Source organism: Haemorhous mexicanus, chromosome 9 (genome assembly GCF_027477595.1).
Source record: "Haemorhous mexicanus isolate bHaeMex1 chromosome 9, bHaeMex1.pri, whole genome shotgun sequence".
NCBI classification, from domain to species: Eukaryota; Metazoa; Chordata; class Aves; order Passeriformes; family Fringillidae; genus Haemorhous; species Haemorhous mexicanus.
Window position 1 is genome coordinate 4,281,644 of NC_082349.1, and position 22,233 is coordinate 4,303,876.

The window sequence follows — 22,233 nt, forward strand, 5'->3', positions numbered from 1 at the left end:
CTGTCGTGCTGCTGGCCCTGTGTGAGAGCAGCTTCACATCCATGAAGGAAAGGGTTTCTTTTGGGATGAGGGAAAAAAACCCCTCAGTTACAGCCAAGTCTTTTGTTCAGGAGGTTTGTGTGAAGATTGCATGATTATCTCCCTGTTTTAAATGGTCTCTGCAGAGCCTGGTTCTCTGTGGGCTGGTGATCCAGAGGGGTGAACCTGGATGCTGCTCTCAGCCTCAGGTTGGGGCCAAGAGCCCTGGAAAAGGGGCTGGGGAGCAGCAAGGGCAGTGGGGAGCCTTTTGCTGCCCCTTTCCTCACCAAACCCCACATTTTCCTGACCTCCAGGTGCTCCTTGCTGCTCGTGGTGAGACTTCTCAGCCTCCAAGGCCATGCAGAGGCTCAGGTCACTGCTCTGTCACCAGGACAGGCAGAAATAGCTCCAGCTCCTCCTGCTCTCACCTGGCTGTCCTGCCCATCTGCTCTCAGGTGAGGCACCCCTGGAGTAGCTGCAGGGCTGATGCTGAGCCTGGTGGTGTTTTCACATCAGCCCTAACAGACCCAAACTGGAGAGAGGAGGAGTGGGTGCTGAGTTCTTTGGCCACTCCACTGCAGGGGTGCTCCCTGTGGAAAACCAGCCTGGATCCACCCAGCTTGCATCACCTGTTTGCAAGGCAGCACTGCTTGCTTTCCCTGGCTGAGGCAGCTGAGGGTGCTGAGGGCTCCTGCATCTCCTGTGGGGTTCCCAGGTGCAGCCCCACGTGGAGTGTGGGGTTTGCAGGCAGCAGCCCAGGTTGGTGCCCAGAAATCACTGTGGTGTGTGTCCAGTGATGCTGCTGGGCTGGACCACTGCTGCCCAGGCTCCAGAGACACTGCCCAGGGCTCCAGGGGCACCCAGCCCTGCTCCTGGAGTGCCTGGCTGCAGCACAGGGCTGCAGGCACTCACCTCAGCACTAATTCCTTCCACTGAAAGGGAATAACCACTCTGGCAGTTCGCTGGGATAATTAAAATTCATGTTATCCTCCACCAAGCTCAGACAATTCTCTGTTGTCAGCACCTCCAGAGGTCCTGGTTTAGCTCCTTCTGGTTCATTTAATGATGTAACAGTGAGAAGGAGAGATATTCCTTTTATTGTTGATGTGGAAGGTTTAGAATTAAACGTCTCTGCTGGTTGCTGGGTACTTTCTGCTACTGCCAACCCCGTGAACTCTTTAAACATATGCTAATGAGCCTGACTTGCTCCATTCCTTCTGTATAATCCATGAAGGAAGAAAAGTCAATCTTAGTCGTGCTTCCTAATGGCCTCTATATGTTGTAGTTAGCACAAAACCACTGTGAAGTGATGGAGATCTAGAGTTAAATGCATGAATTAAGCAGAACCCCTCTGACCACACTCCATTAGAAGAGAAACTGTCTCTAGGGAGACAAAACAAGATTTCTCTTTATATATACATTGTAAGAGTCACCCACTGATCCTCCAGGCTTTTTGAAACATTACTGGCACCCAAGTAATGTGGACAGAATATAATTTATCGATATTGCTACAACTTCCCACCCAAGATGTTGCTGGAATACTGATGTGCTGCAGCATAATGAGGTTTTGAGGGAGTGTGCATGTTATCCATAGCATTGCTTTCTCTCCTGCACCTGACTCCTCAGCCCTGATGGAAATGTGAAAGGAATTCTGTGTGTTCTAACAGTCCAGTATTGCTTTTTATTTTTAACATTGCTTTTAAATGCCTTTATGCAATTTTACTGGCTTGGCCAGCAGCTGTTTGTGTGTGATTTGCTCAGAAAATAGAGAGGGGGAAAGTTATGCAGTTATCCTGTGGTGGATTAATGCAAAGGGATAGCAGGGTTAAAACCTGGTGCAGGGGCATTGGGCTGGTGGGGCTCAGCTGTGGGACTCGAAAGTTCTGCTCTTTCAAGGAGAATATTTCCTTCTGGAGCAGCAGGGAATAAGCAGTCCCTGCACAGACTGTCCCCACCCCAGCGCTGTGCAGCTGTTCCTAGCCAGGTTATGATTGATTACAGCAGCTTATGCAGTCAATGGGTAAAAATAAGAGACTAAGAGACCTCGTTTCCTGCTTCATGATCCTGCAGCTCCATTCAAAACTCGGCTGCTGGGATCAGCTTCTCACCTGAGGGGTTTGATGAGTGCTTAGGCTTCTCTGCTGCCTTGACACAACCATCTGAACTCAGCTTTTAAAGCTAATTTATTTCTCATTGTGTGTCTTCCTGTGGACAAACAGATACCAGATAAGAACCTGGAGCTATTATTTGGCATGCAGAAATTGTGTGTTATGGAATGGGGCTGTAGAAATCTTGGAGTTATTTGGATGATGCCTTCTTGGCATCCCTCCCATGCATGAGCTCTCAAGAAAGGGGGTGCTGTCACCTGTGCTGTTTAGCAGGCTTTGGTAGCAGCACCAAAACCTCTAATGGCTCTTTGGAGTGAAAAACTTCAAAGAGTAAAAGTACAGAGAGGGTAACAGCAGAGAATATTTACTTTTTCCAAGACATGCAAGTGAGTTTATTCTGTCACGATGATTTGGGCAGACACATTTCTTACTGTCACTCTTTCCAATTCCCTGCAGTGTTCTCAGAGGGTCCTCCCATTTCCCACAGGAAATTCCATAGGACTTTCCAGCCCTTCTAATAAAGAAACATAAAATAAATCTCAATCTATAGTGAGAATCCTACTAGACATTGTTTGCCTTCTGAATTCCTAAGGATGAGAAGGTTTCTGCAGAACCATGACCCAGGAGGGAACTTTGCAGATGCCCACAGCCTGAACCTGCAGATGGTCACAGAGGAAGGGTTTCTGTGGTACCTCACTTTGGCTGCTCCCTCACTGTCGTGCAGTGAATGTGTTTGCTCTGTAAGGCCACAGGCTTTGCTTTAGCTCTGTAACATTGCCACTTTTCTGGGTTTCTCTCTGATATTTGCTCTTCGTGCCCTGCTCTCCCCCGTGGTGTTTTGGTTTGGTGCAAGTTCTTAATGGGAAAGCAATTGCTCAGGGAAATGTGATGCCTGTCAGCTGTCTGATCACAGCTCCCCATAAATGGAATTAAACTGAGGCTGTGTCAGTGTAAAGGCTCCACGAAAAAGATTTGCTTCATAAAATTCATCTTGCATATCCTGCCTCTCTCTGTGTGTAGTGTTCAGAAGCTCACTGCTCTCTTCCCATAATCTACCAAATAATAACAGTAAGCACTTACATCTGCAAATCAGTGCTCAGGCTCTCGCTCCTAACTGTAATGAAAGTTTGTTTTTGTGTGAAACAGTAACTTTCATGTCTATAAGATTGTTGCATTCTGCATTTCTGTCAGATTTGACGACAGTCACCTCCTGAAGCTTTAACAAGAGGCAGAAATTCCCCTGGTGCTTCTGGCAATTACACATCAGTCTTTGTGGAGGCAGAAGATTACTTGCTGATTCCTGTTTGCTGATTCCATTATGTATGTATGCTCTAGTACATAATGGCTTGTTAATCCCTTAAAACAGCATGGCTAGGAATATTCCTTCAAAACTGTATTTTGGTTGAATTAAAAAAAAAAAACAACCAACAAACCAGCCATCAAAAATGATGAATTCCATAGAGTCTCTTATAACCACTGGGGTTTTGAAGATGAGCTCTATCAGGGAACTTATCATTAAGGGAGCTGGACTGTGTGTGATGTGGTGAACTGTTTCCTTTTGAAGATATTAATTTTCCTGCCACCGATTTGACGCAATGTGCTCGCAGTCAAGCCAGGCAAGAGTAATAGAGCTGATGAAGACAGCTTGGTGTGTTATTGTGCTCTGAAATAATTCTGTTAGGGTCCAGTCTCTCTCTTTCCCGAGGTGAATTCCTGCTTTCTCTGGTGTTTGCTATCACTCAGCTGCAAGGCTCATCCAGAGCCCCGTCCCCGTGCAGAGCTGAGGGATGGTTTGGCCTTACTAAGGTCAGGTTTTAACCCTCCTTAGGGGATACCTCAGCCTTGCTTGCAAAGCATGCAGTGCTGTAGGATGCCATGCTCTGTGAAATGGGATAAGGACCTGGAAAACAGAATGGCATGAAGGATTTGGCCCCGTCTTGCTCTGTGCTTGGGTGCAAACCTCGCCCTGCCCAGCTGCTGTTCCCCCCTGCACTGCTCTGTGCAGCTCACAGGCCCACACTTTGGAGCTACCTCGTGGAAAAATGGGCACTGCAGCCACTGAGAAGCCCTGCAAGTTCCCTTGGATCCTTTTTTGTGTTCCTTGTACCCAGGCTTGTCCCACATGGTGACAGCAGTGAGAGGTCACTGCCTTGCTGTGGGTCTGAGGGGAGGACAGGACAGCAGAACATCCCTCTGCAATTCCCTCCCTGTTGCTGGGGTGTTGTCCCCAAAAGCTTTAATAGGCAGGCCTGTCCCTGCAGAGCTCATGATCCAATAGGAAAGAGAGAGACTGTGATGGAGAGTGTAATAACATCCATCTTTGCACGTGGGGAAAAGAGGTGCAAAGAGATTGAGCACAAGGTCACAGAGGAAGTCCTGTGACAGGACCAGGAATTGAATTGCCTCCTCTGGGGTCTTCGTCCAGTGCTTTAATCACAAAACATGCCTTCACCTTTGTGCTTTTCTCATATTTAATCAGCTGAGGAGAAGAAAAATGCAAATTGATTTAATTAAAGGAGAGAGCAAATTTCTAATTTCAAGCTGGATCGTTCTATGGTTATGGAAATTTTGGGGAAAGGAGAGAGGAAGCATCTGTAATTTTTCTTTTCTTGACAGATGTATTTTCATTTACACAGCTGTGCAAAAATTACATTTATATATTTTGTGACATCTAATTTTAGCCTTGGAGCAGATCTGATGTTGGGTTACCAAGAGGTGTCATTTTCTGGCTTGCAGAATAATCCTCCTCCTGGCAAAAAATCGGTCCTGTTTCTTCCCACAGACATGGTTTCTTCCTTTTAAGTGTCTCTCAGAATTATTTTATACTCAATGAAGCAAATCCTCCAAAGGCTTCATTATTCTGATGGTAGCATCATCTGATTGAATATTTCAATCATAAAGTCCTTTGGAGAATTTTAGCAGTTTCCACTCGGGATGTCAGAGGCTTGGATTTGTGCGTGTTCCAGAGGTTTTGAGGAACTGGTGTAGGAAATTGAGATAATTTCAGATGCACAGAGTTCATTGGGGAGGTGGATGGTGATGTTTGACTGTTAACTGGAATACAATAAATCATGCCTTTCTAAAAAAACCCACAAACACAGCTTCTCTGAACCCTGGTCAGTGAAGCATTTAAGCACGTGCTTATGTTTAAGCATGTGAGTGTTGTCCAAGTGTGTTCCTGCCATGCATTGCCAGCAAATCCAAAGGGCAGTAAAGTGTCACTTGTCAGATCCAGCTGCTGGGGACATCATGAGGACATCCCACAATTCCCAGCTCCAGGAAAACCTGTAGTGTTTGCAGTGTATGCTGCTGAGATTCTCCCCATCAGCTCTGTCCTGTGATCCCCTCCTCTCAGCTCGGTTTCCTTCCCCTCACATTGCTGGCAAGCCTTGATTCTTTTTCCTTGTTCATTGAAAAAAAAATATTTTTCAATGACTCTGGAAAGAAATCTGGGTTTGTTTTTGTTGAATTCCACAGGGACAGCAGTTTCAGGGCTCTCTGTAGGGCTGTGACAGCCCTTTGTACCTCGCTGCGTCCTTCCCCTCCCCTCTCATCCCCTGGATGAGATTCTGGCACCCACCTTGGAAGGAGGAGCTCCTCAGGCTGATGTCACCACCTCTGAATTGCTGAGGAATCCTCGGTGAGGGTGTTCTGCTTCTTTCAGCCTCACGTGAGGTTTTATGAACTTTAATGAACAGTATGTAATAAATTTGCTGAAGAAATTGGGTTAGCCTGTGATTAACATTCAGAGTGATGCAGATGAGTGTACCAATGATGGGAACATGTGCTCACATCACGATGAAATGCAGATGAGAGGCCCTGGAGCAAGCCCAAGGATGTGGGCCAGCACAGTTTCATCTCTGTCAGCTTTAATCTGATCTCAGGTGCCACTGCTACCGGCCTGCAGGAGGAACCTCAAACCAGACCTCGGCACAACTTCAGATTTCTGTTAGGGGCTATGGAAACATTGCTTTACAGCAAAGCTCCATGTGTAGAAACCCGAGTCCTGTCTCTAAAAAATAATATTTCTAGCAGCGGGGAAGAGAGGGGGAAATGGTTGGGAGGTGCCTCTTGGTTTGGTTTGGCTTTTATAAACTTTTTACACTGCTTTGCTGAGCAGCTGTTTCAGTCAATTGAAACCCAGCTGAGCCCAACGTCCTATGACGGCGTCGTTGTGGGGAGCCCTGAGAAAAATCCCCCCCGACCTCCCTTTTAAATGAAGTGCAAAGTAATGCTGGGAAGGGAAAGAATAAATCAATTTTAAGTGGTAATCTATGAAGTTGGACAGAAAATGATGAGAAATGAAGCAACTGGTCATAGGAAATTGACCTTGAAAATGGTGTTTATCTGGCGGCCGCAGTGGCAGAGCCCTGCTGCTGCTGTGGGCCTGAGAGGGAATTTAAATCAGAGTTCCTTTGCTTTGAATCTCTGTTGGGTTTTGGGGGAGTTTCTTTCAGGACTGTGCTTTCTGACAGTTGTGCCAGTGGTGCAGCTCAGCAGCATCTGCCAGGCAGGATTTGTTCCTTTGTGGCAGCCTGGTATTTTGCTCTGATGCTTGAAAGGCTGCACCAGTTTGGGAGCAGTGGTTGCAGGAGAAGGGTCAGGAGAATCACTGTGGTTGTGTAACAGATACATATGTTAGGGACAGAGATGGTATTTTTACCTGGCTTTTAATTTCCATACAAATAGACTCATTAAAGTGAGCAAAAGGACAAATGAGTAATACATGTCACCTCTGCTATTTTAAACTGTAACACCTGCTTACAGCAGAAGGATGGCTATGGCAGTATTATACACATCTTATTTACAGTGAGGGGACAGCAGCACGTGGGAGGTGGAATATATTGAGTTTTCACTGAAACTCTAGCAGAAAACAATTGACAGAGTATTTCTGTGATCTTTGTCTCGTAGGGCAGGTGGTCAGGGGACTGTCAGATTAAATAAATGCTTTTTGGACAATGTTTTTCTGCTTTTTTTTGTGTACACCAGCTGTGTCCATAAGTGATCCTTATGCAACTCATTGAGGTGGGTCATTTACTGCCCTCAGCACCTGCATGCTGGGTGTCTCAGGAATTCCCCACTGAAACATGAAGGTACAAGTAGCCAAGTGCTAGACCTTGGAGAATTTATGGTCTTGGTGGCCAGAAAAATAACCTGATATTGACCCATAAACTTCAGTGAAAGACCAGAAATCCTTGTGTCAGTTCTGATGTGAACCACACGGGTGGGCTCTCTGGTTTGCTCAGCTTTGTCATCCCTGACCTCCTCTGCACATCCTCTCTCAGCAGAAGTCAGAGCAAACTCAGGCAGGACATTTCTGGGGTAAGAGAGACCAGGACAAAACCCTCAAAACTCTCTATGCTGTGTCTTGTCACAGACTTTGCTTCACACCTGAACTTCTCAGAAGGCTGAGGCATTGCTCCTTGGCCATTAAATGAGGTGCTCCAGGCAATTCCTGCAAGCAGCAGCTGCTGCTGCTCGTGTGGCAGCACCCACCTGAGCTCCGGCTCCAAAGGCTCCTGTTCCTGCATGGGACCTTGCTGGAGATGCTCCACTCCAAGGCCTTTCCCTTGCCTGGAACCCTTCCCTGATCCATTCAGTCTGGGAGAGGGTCTGGGATGAGCCTTGGGAGCAGAAAAGGGAAACAAAGGGAGAGAGATGGGGAGCAGGGAGGCAGCAGGGCTGTGGGAGGGGAGGAGAGGAGGGAGCCCTGCTCCCAGCAGGGGAAACTTGGATTGATCAAGCACCAGCCAGGTCAGGTTGGTGGTGTTATCCCAGTGCTTGTGCTCTGATGGGAAGCTGACAAATAATGAATCTGAGCAATGTGTTTCAGACTGTGTGAAAATTAAGGATTTTGAGGCAAGCCTTCTCCAGATATTTAAAATTCAGCAAGCTTTTTTTGTCCTGGGTCTTGAGATGTTAATAACTTTGACTAATTGTCAACACCACCAATTACTATGACTGATACCTTATCATTTCCCACAATGAGCAATGCTAATTAAAATTGATTGTGCTGCTGTTCTGGCACAGCAGCAAGTTTCCTTTTCATTTTTTGTTTAAACATGAGCTTATTGTGCCTATTTGGTGAATTAAATAAGGAAAGCTCATTATTCTGATGTTTATTTTTGAGCAGGGGTTTTAAGCCACATTGGAAGCCTGTTACAAGTGTCAAAGAAATAGAGTTTGAATAAATTGTATTTTTTGGAGTACCAAAACATACACCTAATAATAATACTTAGCACTTTTATACCACAGTGCTTTCTACATGATCACATTTCTGCACAAACATAACCACTTCTATTATCTCTGTAAGGTGGGCAAACACTCTTATTGCTTTTTCACAGACACTGCAGCAGATATGCCAGAGCTTTGATTCCCTAATAGCAGGGCACTTCAAGCTATTCACTTCAATTAGGTTACAGATCCCTGTCTTACAGCACTCTGAGCTGCCTAAGTTACAATTTTCAAGACTGGTGTTGCTTAAATTTTATCCAAACTTGGCCTTTTATTTCTTCCTTTTTTTTTTTTAAGCATGGTTATTTATTTGTCCCAAAGGCAGGATCAGGAATCCCTTGCTGCTTGTCTACCCAGTGCTGTAAATGTTGATTTTGCCCATGCAGAGCCATGTAGGAGGGATGGGGCTGTGCAGCTTTGTGTCCTTCTGGTCTGAGTGCTTCATCAGCTGAATCTCCTCGTGTCAGATCTCCTGTTCTTTACTGGGTAGGAGCAGCTTGCAGAGAGGAGAGATGGCTGAACAACAGCATGGGACTCTGAAAGTCCCATTATTTGTTCCCTGTTGTACTCTGAATTTAGCTGTGGCTTTACATGAAGTTTTCCATGGGGAATATTTATGGGATATGTTATCATTGGAAGAAAACTGGGTTTTTTGACTGTTCTGCTGGTATCTTCTCCTTAAGTGGCCAATTGCAGTTAATAGCACAAGTCTGTGACCTTATTCTGCCTGAGATTGATTTAATCTGAACAATTTATCCTTTCCATGATCAATCTGAAATGAGTTTATATGTAATGGATATAAATGCATGGAATTGCCTGAGATATTCCTTACTTCCTCCTACTTAGTCCATAAAATCAGTTGACGATTTAGTGGTAGTTATTAAAAAAAAAAGTCCTTTAAAAAATTCTGCATGTTGCACTTTTCATAAACAAGGTCTCCCTTAGGCTTTGACAGAAAGGGAACCCATGTTTGCCTGCTTGGTGCCTTGTGTGAGCAGCTATAGAGTATGTCAATCAAAAAATATTTCACATTTATTGGGAAAAAACTGAAAAACCTGGCACTTGAAAGCAGGATTAAAATATTTATATTACAGAAACACCACCAGCAAAAATAATATCTGAAAAGTAAATATTTCAGTCCTGAATACTACTTTTTGGTTATTTACAGCTACGTGACTTTCCTTTGAGCATTGATTTCTTCTGATCCTGATAGGAGTTGGGAGCAACCCTGGAAATCCGTAGAGCTGCTTATGCCATGGTGCCACCAGTGACCCCAGTGCTCCTTGCTGGGAACAAGGGGACCTGGCCAGCCAGGCCTTGTCCCTTACAGTGCCCAGGTTAATTTGTTTGTGTGGGAAAATGCTGGAGCAGTGAAAAGCATCACCCAGTGGAGCTGTGGGAGCATGGGGTTCGTTTGGTGACACCCAGGGCACTGTCAGCAGGGAAAGCTGTGAAATACCTCAGTGCCAAGAGTGTTTCCCTGGAGCACAGCAGACCTAATTCTCCTCTCATCTCTGCTGATGTCTCTCCATGGACCAGGCTGAAGCTGCTCGTGGTTCCTGCTGTACAAAATCAGAGAGGAATCATGGCTGGATGGCTCCCTTGGCATAACCAGCTGTATGTGGAGGCAGAAGTTTTTTTTTTTTGCTTTCTTCTCTAGTTTCAAATGTCCCCTGGAGTTTCATTGTGAAAAGTCAGTTATGAAAATTGAGAGTGTGAAGGGGGGGAATGTGTCATTTGGGTTGTGATTTGCTGTTAATTAAAGTTTAGTGTGACACATCCTTTATGTCTGGGGATTCCTGAGTCTCATCTCAGTGGCCTGGGTAGAACAGAGGAGCATCTCCATCGAGATCAATGCTCATTATTATTTTCCTCATTATCATCATGATCCTCATCAGTATTTGTTCTACAACACTGGCTGTGGAACAGAAGCACAGGCAGAGATGACCTTCTCTCCTGTTCCAAACCTTTCATTTTTAACAGATAAGAGACTCGGGGGCTGGGCACAGGAAAGTGACAGTGAACTGACAGAGAATCAGATCCAGCTACTCAGAAGTCAAAACCAGCCACCTCAAGCCCAGCAAGCATTTGATGGTCTGACCACCTTTTTTTATGGGCTGACCTCTTGTAAAATCTGCAAAAAGGACCACAGGAAAAGATGTATCCCTTCAAGTTAGGGACTTGGACCTTTCTGCTTAAAATGTTGAAAATCAGTTCTTTTGGAAGGTCTGGGACAGAAAAGACTCTTGCCAACCCGACAGCTCATTGCTTCAGGTTTGAGATGGAGGAGGAGGTGTGTGATTTCTGTGAGTCATCTCCTGACAAGCTGCTGATAATCCCCCACCCATCCCCTCAGTGCTGGTGATTTTCCTTTTTGCTGATGCAAAGTCGTCTGGGGGTCAGGAAGTGGATGGCATTGTTAAGGCTCTCTCATGGAAGTGGTGGGATACAATCAGACTGGACTTGAGGAAAATGATTTTGATTTATTTCCACTTAACAACAGAGCAGGATGGTGAGAAACAAAGACAAAAATTCATACACCTCCTTCTACTTCTTCGCAGGCCCAAGTCCAGTTTTTCATGCCCAGCTCTCCTACCTCCTCCCTGCCCAGCAATGCAGGATGTTTGGGAATGGGGGATTGTGGTCAGGCCAAAACAGACAGGCTCTCCAAGGGAGTCATGTTAGGTTGAAAGTGGGTTTGTTAATATTTTTTTGTCTAAATGCTTATGTAAGGGTTTTGCTGTTTTTCAGAGTATCCAAGTACAAATAGATCCATTTCATAAAAGAGAAGGCAGTGCCAATTTATTACAGAAAACAGTGTGCTTGTTTTTTTTTTTTTCTCTGAAGATAAGCAGGTTGTATGGCAACTTATAGAATTAATGCATCACTGAAAAAAATAAAAATCCAAATTTCTTCCTCCCCTTCCTCTGTAAGTGTTGAGGATCTGTTCAGCTTCACCCCAATGCTCATTTTTGCTGCATTAGTGGGTGATCTGCAGTTCAAGCCCTGCCCACCTCTGTGTGCTCTGGAGGTTGCTCCAGGAACCTGGTTTGACATCACTGGTTTGGGGAGACCTTTTGGTTGCACCCAAGTGTTTCACACACCAGCTTCAGGAGGTGGAACCGTGGCCTGTTGACATGTTTGCTGTGTGTAAGAAGAGGGTTGGGGACCCAGAGGAGGTGACAAGCTGCTCCCTGTGTGTGAGCACTGTAACCTGGAGGATTTGTGCAGTGGTGGGTGAATGGGCTGTGGCTCTGCTTGCCTGGAAATCACCCATGACCAAAGAACTGTAGTGAGGTTTGACCTCTCCTGGTCCTGAACCTAGGGGTGTCCCCTTTGGGTGAGGTCTCTGCTGCTCTTTGCAGCCAGCTACAGACCTAAAGCTTTTTCTGCATGTAAATGACAAGGGAGAGGCTGCACAAAATACTTCCCTCCTGGGAAAGCCCCTTTTATGGTGATAGGGGTGTTTTAGCATTATGGATTTTCCAAAACCAGATTTTATTGAACGCCAGCAGGATTGCCAACGTGCATCTGGGTGTGCTGAGCAGCTGCTGGCACCCAGAGCTGGGTGTTGGGGTGACTGTGGGGTTGGTGGAGGGTGATTTGCACAGCCCAGCTAATGAGCACAGTCCCTCCAGCACCAGCAGCTCATCAGAACTGATCAGGAACAACCTCTGCTGACCAGAATGATGGGAAGGCTGTGTTTGGTGCATGACAAATAGCAGGGTGTTGCATATTTTTCATTATTAGCTTTGAATCCATACAATTAGTGGTAGAAAAGAAAATAATATTTATTTATCTGTGAAGTCTAATGATAAAATAATAGCCAAGGAAAGTATTGATCCCTCCCTTGACCACTCTCTCCAGTGGAAGGTGTCCCTGACTGTGGCAGGGGGGCTGGAATTGAATTTTTGAGGTTCCTTCCAACCTAAACCATTCTGTGATTCTATGATAAAATAGGAATTTTCATTTTTCCACCAGTCTGCATGTACCAGAGTTGGCAGTACATCTTGTATGAACATTAACTCCACCATCCTGTTCCCTTCCTTTCCTTCCACCAAAATTCACTTCTTTTTTCCCTTCCCGTGGGTGATGAGGAATGTGTGTGCTCAATGGATAGAAAGGACAAGGTGCCTTCTAGTGACACCAGGAAGAAAATGATCCAGGGAGTTACAGACCACTAAGCCTTTCATTTGTACCTCGTAAACTGGTTCAAATGATAAGAAAAAAAAGAAAACATTTGGGAGACGCTGATAAGATCAGGCTTATCCAGTAGAAAGGTAGTGTAGGATGTGGCTGGAAGTGATAGGGAAAGCCTAGGCTTGATGACCCAGCAGGTCACTTACAGTCTTTCTCTCTTAATCTCTTGGAAGTCTTTGAACTCCTCAATACCAAAGGAAGAGAGAGGAACTGGCTTATCTCATTTATTTACGATGCTGAAAGGTCTTTGCAAGGCCCCTTGTAGAAAGCAGTCAGAAAGACAAGGTGGGTGGGTGAAAGGGAAAAGTAGAGTCAGGAATCAAAACCTGAAGTGAAGATTAGGAATAACTGGGGAATTTTCACCATCGCAGAGGGTTAAACCAGGGGTTCCTTGTGTGTTCCTAAGTCCTGTAAGTCTTTGGTTTGGGATGGAAAAGAGAGGGAAGGATAGCCAGGTCTGGGGTAGCAAAAAGCCTCTGAGGTCAGTCAGGTCCAGAGAAGGCAGTGAGGGAGGACAGAACAACCTAAACAGTAAATAAATGTCATAACCTCCGAAAAATGTGCTGTGTTAATGAGTGGTTTCTGCCCACCTGTGATTTCAGTTTGAGCTTGATGTGGTCAAAGCAGAAGCCAAAGTCTTTGGTTCTGCAGCCCATGTCAGAGGAGATCTTGGTGGGGCTGCTAATGGGGAGGAGATGCTTTTTCCCTGATCACCTGCCCAGCAGGGTCTGCAGTGCAGGACCAGCTGTGCTTTTTCAGGAGCACAGAAGGGTTAGACAAACACCAATACAGTGTTATCTAAAAGGCCAGCAGTGGTGCTCAGCATCAGAGCAGTCTCACTATTGTAGGAGCCCAAATTAAGAGGTTTCATGTGGCATTACTGCGATTTAAGTTAATTTTTTTTCTTCCGTTTAAACTCTGCATTTGTTTCTTTTCAACAGCTGTGTCTGTCTCTCTGTCCTAAAGAGAGATTTTGAGTAAGGGTTAAACAAACATAATTTATTTGCATTCCCTGCTGCTCTGCCACAGCTGACTGTGTTCCCTGCACCACTGATTTAAAAGACAGCCCCACCTCTTAATTGATGGAGCCTCCTGCCTCCCTTCCATTCCTTCCCATCCCTCTGCCTTTCCCCACCATTTTTAAGGGAGAAGAACCACTGGATGTCCCTTTGAATTCCAGGGGCTGAAGTCCTGGATGCTGCTAATGAGCAGTGAGAGCCTTTTAAGGAACTGAAACATTGCATTGTTATGATTTGGGAAACAAAAGCCGAATTAGAACTGTAACACTTAACTATGGCATCCCACTTTATTTTCCTCTAATGCAGGCTAAGCTGCCTTACAGCAATCTTTTAAATGTAATGATTGAGACTATTATAGGAAATACTATACAAAGCAACATTTTTTTTGCAGCCTAAATAATAAGTAGGGCAAGGTTTTAAATGAGGCTAGAGTAATGAATGCTGTACAATAATTTTGATGATAAATTTCCCTGGAGGATAAAGTGGAAGAACAGAAGAAGGCTGTATTTAATCATGCAAAGTTAAAGGAATGCAGACCAACAAATATTTATAGAAATGTACGGATTTTCTAACCTTTTCTGAGATATTCTTGCCCCTTTTCACCTGGGAGACTTCACAGAAGTTCAGGTCTTTCAGCGGGCAATAATTAGGAGGAGGAATTGATCACATAGGGTCAAGTGTTTCTTTGATGTAGAGCACAGAAATTCCTGCTTCCTCGCAGGCTGGAGGACTCAAACAATGAGACATTTGTTTTTCTCAGCTCTTTCATTCATCAGCGTGTCTGAAAAGCTTGCTTTGAGCAGACACACAGCATGGGATGACACATTCTGCAGCTGCTCTCCACCTACAGCTGACCCAAGGAGCTGTGTCCCCACCAGAGCAGGGCACGGTGCAGAGATCCCCTTCCCCAGGCAGCAGAGGTGGTTTGTGCAAGCACGGTGAGGGGAGCTGTGAACTGCATTGCAGAGGTGACACCTGGGCTTCCATGTGCTCAGCAAGCTCAAAATCTCTGCCCCATCACCAGGCACAGGCCCACAAAGGCCATCCATCCTCCTCAAAGGTGCTGCTCCTCAGCCCTGGCTTCTTCTGTTGGTCTCAAGGACAAAAGATTGGCTTCAAAAGCTAAAGGACACTAAAAATGTCACTGCTGGCACCTGGCTTGGCACGTTCCTGGTTGTTCTGAATGGATGCACTTGTGGAAGGGTTAGACAATCACTCCATGAAGTTAGATAATCACTCCATAAGGTTGGGCTGCTTTGTGTTTTTTTTTAATAACTGTTAAAAGAAGGGTGTTTCAATGGAACTTCAGCTCAACCTCCAACAGCATCCACTCAGCAGAGGCAAAAACCTGCGGGTTCCTGTTCTGCTGATCAATACTTACAGCGTATATTGATTTCCAATTTAAGTGTTAACTTTTTAGCTCTTAGAAGTGCTCTTGATATCAATTTTCACCTTGCCTGGTGTTCATTACATGCTGAACGTTGTGGCAGTGAGTGAGCTCGGATCCCATCTGGAGGGACGATTAATTCCAGCCACTTCAGGACTGCTGCCTGCGAAGATTTACTCGCCTTGCGCAAGGATCGCGGCAGCACGAAAAATCTGTGTTTAAGGCAGTGACCTGAGAAATGCTTTCACTCCAGCCTGGCACTTTCTCCTCCACTTTCTCAGCCTGTGTAGTCATCTCTGAAATCATAGAATAAGCTAATAAATAGGGCAGTTTATTATGCCCGTGTTGTTTCGGCGTAATAATTCACAGGCAAAGAGCCCGGGGTGGCGGGCTCAGGTTGCTGGGTTTTGTTTAAGCAGTAAGACGCACATGATGAGCAGCGCGTCCCTGGGTGATTGTGCCTGCAGTAGTGTTAGGAGGCACAAGGTCAAAAGGCTCAGTGACTTTAACTACCTGAGAAGTGCCGCGTAATCCCCTGCAAATGGGCTGTCTGCAATGTCTTATTGCTGCATCAGAGAGGGAATTATTTCTTTTTAAAGGCAGCCACATGAATTCCCTCTATAATTGGCACAGGGCTGACATCACTGGCTGCCAATCAGAAATCCGCTTTGTCTTGGGTTTTAACACCTTAATTTCAAGTTGGGGTCATCTGAACAAATGGATTTTGTTAAAATGATGTTTTATCCTCTTTGTGCTCTGAGTTCCCATCTGCCTGTTTCGCGCTCTGTGTGTGCCTGCGTTGTGAATTGCTCTGCAGTGGCTTTTGTGTCATCATCGGGCACAAAACAGGGACTGCAAAGTCCTTGCGGGCTTGGTGACATGAGAGCCATGGCCCAGCTTGTGGTGCCCAGGACATTATTTAGGCTCAGAAGCTCCAGGGAGCGAGGGGAGGGCAGACAGCCAGGTGAGCACCTCGGGAGGCAGGCTGGGGTCTCAAAATAATTGTGTAGCCATCAAATCCTTTCAGCCTGTGCTGTCTTTTCCTTTTTATTGGCAAGCATAACCCCAAAATAACAATAAAATCATCCCAATTAACAGTTACTGTTGGTAAAATAAGCACACCTAGGTGAGAGCTTTGCCAGCCTGAGCAGATGAAGAGCAGGCTGTTCATCCCAGTGATAGTGAGGGGACCACAGGCAGCTGCTGCCCTTTTTGGAAGAAGGGGATGAGGGATCCCACATGGGAAGATTTCCCCCTTTGTTTCTCCCCACTTTAAGCCCCAGCAGAAGCAAAGACAAAGGCACAGCCCACAGGAATTTCTCTGCAGCCCCTTGAACTGCTTTCACTGTCTTCCAGCTGCTCCTTCAGCAGGAGAGAGGAAATCCTGTGGTCCACCCCAGAGAATGCTTTTCCTTTGGGAAAGTGGGAATAGATGCCAGAGGTCACGACTTCTCTGGCTCAGTGTGTCAGTGGGAGGGACAAGGGCATCTCTGGGGGAAATCTGTGAAATCCACAGCCAAGGAAATCCTGTGGAAGCTGCTCTTCAGCTGCACTGGAATTTAGGGACAAAGCGAGAGGAATCCTCACCCTGTTAGAGGGCAAAAATTTGACAAATAGTTTTAAAGGCTTAAAATAAATCTATCTTCATAACCTGACTGCTGTGCTTTTTTCCTTAGGTGTGTTATAGAGGTAATGATACTTCTACAGTGAACTCAATTAACCTTCTGCAGCCTCCCGTGTGACAGGGAATCCTAAATCTTCTGTTTTATGAGTGCATGTGCAAAATTTGAAGCTACTCTGAACTTAGCATGAATAAATGCCCTTTTCTAATTGGTGCCCATTTGTTTGTTTTCTTTTCCAGTGAGAAAGACATGGTGGCTGTGAATGGAATGTAGTGTTCATGGTTGGAAAGAGATTTCCACACAGGAGAGAGGTATTATCATTATTATTGTTATTATTATTATTATTATTAATTTAAGAATCTGCTTCTTGTGTGTGGATGCCTTTGGAGTTTCCATTGTTCAATGATGTTTTAAGATGATCTTCAGGACTTTATCTTTGGTTCTCTGCATTGTTTTGCATAAATGGACATCCACTGCCAATAAGAATGATTTAATTCTCCTCTGTCTGATACCCCGTGTATTTTAAGTGTCCTCCAGAAGTGCTGTGGAAAAAAGGATGGGGTGAAAAACCCGTGTATTTAGGGTGAAAAGCCTGTGTATTTAAGGTGAAAACCCTGTGTATTTAGGCTTCCACAGCCCAGTTTCCCTACAAAACTCCCTTCTGCTCTGTGATACACCCTGGTGGGTGCACCCTGCATCAGGACACTCAGTAGTGTTTGCTCCTGCCTGGCTCCTGAGATCTTTGCATGAACACATTCTGTGCAGAGCAAAATGCTTCATCTGGGAGGGAGGATGTCAGCAATAAATGAGAAAACAAGAGAAATGGATGATGGCCCATAATGCAAACCCTATAATATAATCATTGTTGTTTGATAAAAGAGACACTTGGAGCAACTCTCCGTGCCCTGCTAGGTATGTCTGGATTTATTATTCAAAAAGACACAATCAAATCTCTTCATTCCGTTGACAAATGGGAGCTATTCAATTCCGTATCTGCCTCTTATTTATAGCATATAGAGGGGTGATTTATATGCTGGCTGCAGATCTTCCAAAACAGTTTTAATTAGCAGCATTGGCTATTAGAATGAGAGTCCTGTAACTTCTCTGTCATACACATCCCCTTAAAATTGAACAGAAATCTTACTCTTTGCCAGGCAACACTTCTCTTATTTTTTTGGTGATGCCAGCAAGAAAATGCATGTGTGCTTTAGGAGCTCAGAGGCTGAATTGCTGCTGAGGAGCAGGCAGGGGAGGGCAAGGGAGAAATTTTCATTTATTGGTGAGCCATGGGAGGACAGGGCAATCCTCGGGGCGTTGGCACCATCAGTGACTTGGGCTTTGAGGACACTGTAAGCCCCAAACACACCAAGGCCAGCTCGGGCTGGGAGCACTGCCATTCTGGGATTCTGCTCTGCCTTTCTGTGCTCGGAGGAGGGTGAACCTGAGCTCTCACCTCGCTGTGTCCCGTGGCTGGAGAGCTGATCCCTCCTCCCGGTGCGACCTGTGGCACATGTTTTTGCTGGGAGCGCTGTCTGAAGATGTAAGCAAGCATTCCAGCATTCCCCCAGCTGTTCCCTGCTCCACAGAGCTGCTCTGGCTCGTGGGCTAATTGGTACCCCTGAGGTTCAGAGCAGAGGCAGGCACGGCGCGGGGGGCAGCCTGGCAAAGGCGCCGCTTTGAGTCTCCATTATTTTCACGCATCTGATAGGAATGTGATCCCTTTGAGACCTCAGCCTATCTGTCAAACCTGAGATCAGCCAACAGGTTCAAAAGTTATTTGGGGAAGCAATGAGTGACAGAACAATTGCACAGCTCTTGTTTTTTTCCTGAGAAACCAGGCTAGAAAAGCGCATGAAACATAAAGAGTATTTTTTGTGCTTTATGCGGTGTGTGTAGCATGCAGAATGCTCTGTTGTTATGCTTCCACTGATCTTTTTTTGACATAAGCAATGCAGTCATTCTGTCTTTGCATCAAATAAGTCTTTGTACTGCTTGTCACCAGCTCACAGTGTCTCTGTCTGTGTGTAAACTCGGTGTTTGCTACATCCCCCTGTCACAACTGTGCTGCTGCCTGCAGCTGGGTGGCTCTGCTCCAGCTCTGGGTGCTTTACAGCGATGATCTGTTGGTGATATTTACTCTGGACTGTAAGAAAACCTTAGGAAATCTGAAGTTTGAGGTTGAAAATAACATGAAAAGAGAGGACATGAGCACTGGACCCCGTCACAGAGGTTTGGTGTCTTTGCCTCCTCCCTTGGAGGAGGTCAAGGAAAGAAGGCACAGCTGAGGGAGAAGATTGGATGAGGTTCATCACTGCTCTGCCACACTGTATGTTTGTGATGCTTGGGAGACTGATGGGAAAATGAGGAATTAGGAAATGAGGACATAGGAAAAAATCCTGCTACAAGCAAGCCCGAAATCAGTGTGGTCAGAAAGAAGGAATGGAAATGATTCCTGCAGTTTGCAATGGGGAGATGATGGGCTCTGCAGCAAGGCATCCACAGGTAATTCACAAATCTGGGAAAAAACTCACAGTTCTTGGGATGAATACAAGTGAGATTATTATTTTTTTAATCTACAGAAATTGTGTGTAGGTATTTTATTTCATTTTCTGGGCATATTGATAAAGCACGCTGGTTAAGGAAGCTTTCAAATTATTAACATCTTCAGCCTTGTCTTTGAGCCAAGTGAGCAGTATTTGGTGAGCTGTCTTTGGGCATTACACTAAGTGCTTTTCTACTGCAATTCTAATAGAGTGTAGGGCTGAATTTGATAGTGTTACCTATTAGTGATTAGAGACTGAAGGGCTTTCAGTGTGTCTGAACTGCAGAGTTTGCTTTGATTGATAAATTGGGCATTATGCATTTCATAATTTTTTAATTCTGCCTTGAAGTAATGAGATTCTCTCTTCAAATTTCTCTTCTCACTAACATTTTGAAAACATTTTGGAGGTATGAAGGTGGAAGGAAAAGAAAGGGGAGGGAACAGTTTCAGTCATAAACACTGAAACTGTGCATTACTCAGTGGCACAGGCTGAACTCTGCTGGAGAAAGGGACTTCTAAATTACCCAAATATTAACACTGTAATTATTGAGCATGGATAACAGTTATGAATTTTTTATGGATCAGTCAGGGTAGCAAAGTCATGGCTGCCTTACAGAGAAAGGTATGATGGGAACGTGCAGGAAGATGATTGAGGATTCCCTCTTCACATTTTCTTAGGGTCTTTCACAGGGAAAGTGCAGCCTCCAAACACTCAGGGAATATCCCACTACCCAGTGACTACAGCAGGAGCTCCAGCACTGCTCACTGTAAGGATATATATTTATTTCTCTGAATCTGGGGTTGCTCTGGCAAGAGCTCTTGCCCTATTCCTCTCCAGCTGCTCCTCTATCAGTTTTCCAGTTTGTACCTACCCAGCTTCTTGCCTTTTCCTCTGCCACATCTGTTTTCTCCAGACAAACCCACTTCTGTTTTACTTCATTTTTTTTAGACTTGTAGAGAAGGGCTGTAATATATTTGAAGTGTCTGCCATTAACTTTTGAGATTCAGTGACCTTTGTTAATCAGGAAGGAGGTTTTTTTGAGGTCTACAGGAAGAATTAATCATATGTAAACTGTTTGCTTTAAAAAGTCTCTTACCAAATGTGGGATTTCCCAGGTAGCTTTCAAAAGGTCAGAGGCTGGAGGCAGCAGCTGGAGAGCATTGCAGGAGGACAAAGCCTCTCTGAGCAGGTTTAGAATTAGGGAGAGACCTGTGGAAACACATGGCACTGGGGAGAACCCATTGTGTTTGAGAGGTTGGACTCAGGCCAGAAATTTGGAGTTCCTAAGGAGGCAACACACAGAGTGGCACTGTGCTGTTGCACCATGCTGACATTTGCCTGCAATATTCTCCTATTTCAAAAGCAAGTTTTTGTGCTTTCAACAAAATGTCCCTTGGCCCTACAAGACTGGAAACAATTTTTGGGTGAAAGAAACCATGAGAATTTTGGAACATTTCCAGTCAGTTGCTGGTACAGTCCCTTCTCCCAGGCATGCAGGGAGTTGGAGTCTCTAAAGGAGAAGTTTTCCTCATGGACCCAGTTTCTGCCAGCTCTTGGTGTGGCAGTTCCTGGTCTGTGGTGGCAGGTGGCTCCAGAGCTGCCCATGCAGACTCCCAAAAAGCAGAGAGGCTTTTCCCCACAGTGAGGCTTTATGTCCTGGATAAACACATTTGATAAAGATCAGCTTGAGGGATTTCACAGTGTAACAACCCCCTTTCTCCTCCAGCCTCTGCAGCACTGATTGTGGGACCTACTAGCTCTGGGTTAGAAAAGAGTTGATGGAGAAAAGTGCAGCTGTCAAAAGAGAGGGACAGTCAGTGTCATCAATGCCCTAAATGCTGCAGGGTCTTTGCAAAGGAAGATTCTTTCTCTGAGTTTTAGAGAGCTCTGCCAAATCCTTTAATGTGGTTTTAATGTGTTTTGCTCTACTTAATAGTGGTTTTTACCTGCTGTGTCTCAGTAATTTTGGAAGATGTCTCACAAATTAGGTACAGAGCAGCAAGTGTTTAGTTTCCTACACGCAGGTCTGTTGTTCACCCCCCTCAGCTCCTGCAGATGATGGACCTTGTTCTGCACTTCCTTTCAAGGTTTTTACCAAGTCTTGGTGAATAATTGCATTTGCTGTTAGAGGGAAGTCCATCTGGAAGGCTGCACTCACAGAAGCACACCTTGTGACAGAAAGGGGACCTTTCCAGTCTTCTGTGTCCATACAGGGGAAGCACACAGGTGAAGGGAGGCAGATGCCACCCCACCAGCCACCCATTTGCAGTGTGTGCTGTTCCCCAGGGATGGATTCAGGGCCTGATCCCAGCCACTCTCCAGAGGGACCTCACTGCAGGATGGCTCAGAGCCCAAGGGCTTCTCCAGCTCATCCTGCAGCAGTGGAGTGGGGGCGTTGCTCTTTCTCCCAATGATTAAAGGACAGAGCTTCCTCTTCAAAGAGTTCATTCTCCAAAACCACTCATGGAAAAGTTATGTGCTAGAAGCATTTCCATCTGATCCAGAACACACAGGAAGTCTGGATATGAATGATTTAAAGACTATGGGAAAGCATAAAGATGTTAAGGTGAATTTACTACTTTGTTCAGCACATAGATTGTGTGAGGGGTCTGCAGTATGAATTAAAGAAAGACTCCAGCCATGAGATATTACAGTTTAATTCAGACATTAGTACAGCCAAGGAGAAGACAGTAATGTATTGCACATCTAAATAGGATTTCCATACTGGATTGCACCTGTGATCTTTATGGACAGTGCTGCCTCTGTCAGGAGGAATAATGTGATGGGGATAATAGGCAGCTGTGGAAGGATTTACCTGGAGCAAGCTCTGCTGCTAATAGCTGGCTCATATCCCAACCTAACCGTGAGAGTTCATTGCTACCATGTCCTGTTGGATGTGAGGGAGGATGTTCTCCTGACCTTCAGCAGCCTCAAGGCATTAATGAATCACTCACATCTGCCCCGTGTTCATGTCAACCAGCAGCACCTTCTGTGGACAATGTGTTTAAAAACAAAGGGAATTTTTTTTAGAGGCAATTTGAAATGTGGTGTTGTCAGTCATCTGCTGCCACACTTCTGTGCTGAGGAGGTGGGACATTACAG

General features: G+C 45.3%; 1 protein-coding gene across 3 annotated transcripts in view; it reads left to right on the forward strand.

Moving 5' to 3' along the window:
• Positions 1-22,233, forward strand: part of DAB1 (DAB adaptor protein 1) — a 415,964-nt gene that overhangs the window by 183,406 nt on the left and 210,325 nt on the right. For all 3 annotated transcript variants that reach the window (XM_059853705.1, XM_059853707.1, XM_059853708.1), the window contains exon 2: positions 16,828-16,899. The gene's annotated coding sequence lies outside the window, so the exon portion shown is untranslated. The remainder of the gene's footprint in view (positions 1-16,827; positions 16,900-22,233) is intronic.